The 3776-nt window shown below is 43.5% G+C and overlaps 1 protein-coding gene across 1 annotated transcript in view; it reads left to right on the forward strand.

Annotated features, from left to right (window-relative positions):
* Ndufa7 (NADH:ubiquinone oxidoreductase subunit A7) overlaps window positions 1-3776 on the forward strand; it is a 13774-nt gene that overhangs the window by 8927 nt on the left and 1071 nt on the right. The window lies entirely within an intron of this gene.

The raw sequence follows: 3776 nt of genomic DNA on the forward strand, positions 1-3776 counted from the left end.
ACTCACTTGGTAGACCAGGCTGGCCTCGAACTCAGAAATCCACCTGCCTCTGCCTCCCGAGTGCTGGGATTAAAGGCCTGCGCCACCAGGCCCGGCTACAAACCCATTTTTATTTTATGTATATGGATGTTTTGCTTGCAAGTAGATCTTTGTACCACATGCATGCCTGGCACTGGCAAAGGCCAAAATAGGTCCTCTGGTCCTCTGACACTAGAATAGATTAACAGATGGTTGTGCAAGCTGCCATGTTAGTGCTGAAAATATAACCTGGGTCTTCTGGAAGAGCAGCCCATGCTGAGCCATCTCTCCAGTCCCAAAACTTAATATTTTTAATTACATGTCTGTAGGTCTGTGCATGTGAATGCATGTGCTCTTGGAGGTGTTAGATCCCCCTGGAGTTAAAGATTCTGATGTGTGTGTTGGGAACTGAATTCAGGTCTTTTGTAAGGATAGTAAGCTTGGTTATTACCAAGTCATCTCTCTATCTCTCAGCCTTTTTTTATATAAAAAAAAAAGGTTTGTGTGTAGAATGTGTGTGTGTGAGGAAGGGGGAGGAGAGAGGAGACAGTGAGAGAGATAGAGAGTGCAGCTGTACCATCGTGTGCGGAGGTCAGAAGAAAGTTTTTGGGAGTTGGTTTTCTCCTTTCCTTGCTTAGGCAAGTTTCTCCTCTTGTGCTATGCACTTAAGGTAGTTGGCCCATGAGCTGTCTCTGCCTCTCCACTGCTTCTGGGATTACAGATGCACACTACCACGTACAGCCTTTTATTTGGTTTCTAGTTTCTAGTTACAGTTTGTCAGGCTGGCACAGCAAGTACTTTTACCTACTAAACCATCTCCCTAGCCATCAACCTATTATTTTATTTTTTGGGACAGCCTTGCATGTAGCCCAGGTTGGCTTCCTATTTACTATGTAGCTGAGAACTAGAACTCATAATCCCCCTGCCTCCAACTCCCAAGTACTGACAGGGTTATACCACTACTCCTGGTCTATGTGATGTTGGAGGTTGAACCCAGGGCTTTTGGCACATGAGATAAATACTATCCTGAGTTATAGCTCTAGTACTACATTTTTTTTTCCTTTATTTATTTTTAATTTTTTTTTTTTAAGGTAGGGTCTTTGGTAGCCCAGGTTGGCCTTGAACCCTACTTCTCATGCCTTTGTACTCAGGTACTAGGATTACATGTGCATGCCAGTGTGCTACAGCTTCTTTTTTGGCTTTGAGACAGATTCTCACTATGTGGCCCTGTTAGCCTGGAACTTGTTAATGTAGATAATGTTGGCCTTGAACTCCCAAAGACCTATTTGCCTCTCCGGAGTTGTAGGATTAAAGGTTTTAGATAGGATAGAGCATGTTGATTGTCCCTGTCACCTTTTTCTTTTCTGGAGTCCAGCGCCAGAGTGAGCAAAGCATGTCAAGCCACCTGACTCTTTCAGCTTCTCCATTGTGACCCTGGGGATGTTTTTACTTTCTAGGGAGGCAGCCTTTTGTTTTTTAGGGGATGGTGAGAGCCCTGGCTCTCTCCTGCCCCTGGGGACTCTTCCAAAGTGACATGTTCTTAGCTCCTTTCCACTCTGACTTACTGTGTTTCTAACCCCCTGTAGCTCTCTCTGTGGTGCAGCTGTGACAGTTTGGGGATCACTAACCCCCTGTAGCTCTCTCTGTGGTGCAGCTGTGACAGTTTGGGGATCACTAACCCCCTGTAGCTCTGTCTGTGGTGCAGCCCTGACAGTTTGGGGGTCAGATGGTGCTTGTTTGAACTTGCTGATTCAGGTGTGTTTTGAGCCTGCTGATTCAGGTGTGTTTTTTGCTTTTGTGTTTGTTTTGTCTTTTCTTCTAATGAGCCTCCCATATAGCTGCAAATGGCTTTGGCTTGCTTGGACTGTACTATGTAGACGAGGCTGACCTCCTAATTTACAGAGATTCATTTCTGCTGGGTTTTCTAGAGGAACAGAATTATAGAATAAATAGAAATTATAGAATGTATAGAAAGGGGATTTATTAGAATGGCTTTCAGGCTGTGATCCAGCTAATTCAACAGTGGCGGCCTATGATTGGAAGGTCTAAGAATCCAATAGTGTTTAGTCCATGGGGCTGGATGTCCCAGCTGATCTTTAGCATAGCCAGCATCTTATCTTTGAGAGATCTAATGGCAATACAGGAATAGACTTGGAAACGAGAGAACAAGCAGGCAGAGATAACTTCCTTCCACGTCTTTTATATAGGCTGTCAGCAGAAGGTGTGGTACAAATTAAAGGTGGATTGTTCCCACCTTAAAATATCTGGATTAAAGTTTATCTTTCCACCTTAAAGATTCAGATTAGAAGTAGGCCTTCCTACTTCAAGAAATTAAGAAAAATTCCTCACAGATGTGCCCAGCCATTATGGTTTTTGTTAAAACCAGATGTCAAGTTGACAGCCAAGAATAGCATTACAGCATGCCCAACATTGTTTTTTATTTTATTTTATTTTATTTTTTTATCTTTTTAAGAGCTCGATAGTGGGGGCTGGTGAAATGACTTAGTGGTTAAGAGTGCCTTCTGAAGCTGAGTTGAAATCCCAGCAACCACATGGTGGCTCACAACCAACTGTAATGAGATCTGACGCCCTCTTCTGGAGTGTCTGAAGACAGCTACAGTGTACTTACATATAATAAAAAAAATTAGGGTGTCCATTGTTCTTCCTCAGATAGTTGAGTGCCACACAAAAAACTCTATGGCAAGTGCACAGAGGTGCAGTACTAGTGACATAAGGCTAGCCCATGAGCTAGAGCAGGGTATGGAATGAAAACAGACAATCCGAGCACTTGGAAGGCTAATGCAGGATTTTGAGTTTACAGCCAGACTGGGCTACATGGAGAAACCTTATCTAAAAATACTGGGGATTGGGGAATGGGGTTATGGGAAAGGAAAGTAGAGCGTGTGTGTGCTTAAGTGGCATACACCTATAATCCCAACTCATTATAACAGTCTAAAGCAAGCAACTAGATACCCTGAGTCCAAGTGTTCCAGGACAGCCAAGGCAAAACAGTAATGGGTATTATTACTATCGAGCTCTTATAGATTTTTAAAAATTTATTTATTTATTATATGTAAGTACACTGTAGCTGTCTTCAGACACTCCAGAAGAGGGCATCAGATCTCATTACAGTTGGTTGTGAGCCACCATGTGGTTGCTGGGATTTCAACTCAGGACCTTCAGAAGGCGCTCTTAACCACTAAGTCATTTCACCAGCCTCCACTATCGAGCTCTTAAAAAGATTAAAAAAAAACAATGCTGGGCATGCTGTAATTCTATTCTTGGCATCAGATGACCCTCTGAGGGACTTCATAGGGAAGGGTTTGGGCATTCTGAGATACTTTCTTCTGCCCTCCATATCCAAAAAGCTTGGTATTTGATCTAGGGTGGGCACGGCTACTTTTACAAACTAGGGAAATTTGGATTAGAAAGGTCAGCAATTACCTTCCCCACTGCTAATACAGATTCCCACATCAGCCATAGAATGTGAGAGACCTTGGAACAGTCAGTCCTATATGGGATTTCTTCAAACCCCTCCCCTCCAGGCTCAGGGAATTAAGCAGAAGAGGAGGCTGAAAGATTGGAAGAGCCAGTGGGCATGGAGAACACCAAGGATGTTTACAAGCTGAGTAGGACTGATGTATACATGACTTCACAGAGACTGTGGAAGCATGCATAGAGTCTGCACATGTTCAAGACTGGTGGGGTCCCAGCAGTGACGGGAACTGCACATGAGTCTTGTCTTTTCTTTTCTTTTT

The sequence above is a fragment of the Mus pahari genome, chromosome 18 (genome assembly GCF_900095145.1).
Source record: "Mus pahari chromosome 18, PAHARI_EIJ_v1.1, whole genome shotgun sequence".
NCBI classification, from domain to species: domain Eukaryota; kingdom Metazoa; phylum Chordata; class Mammalia; order Rodentia; family Muridae; genus Mus; species Mus pahari.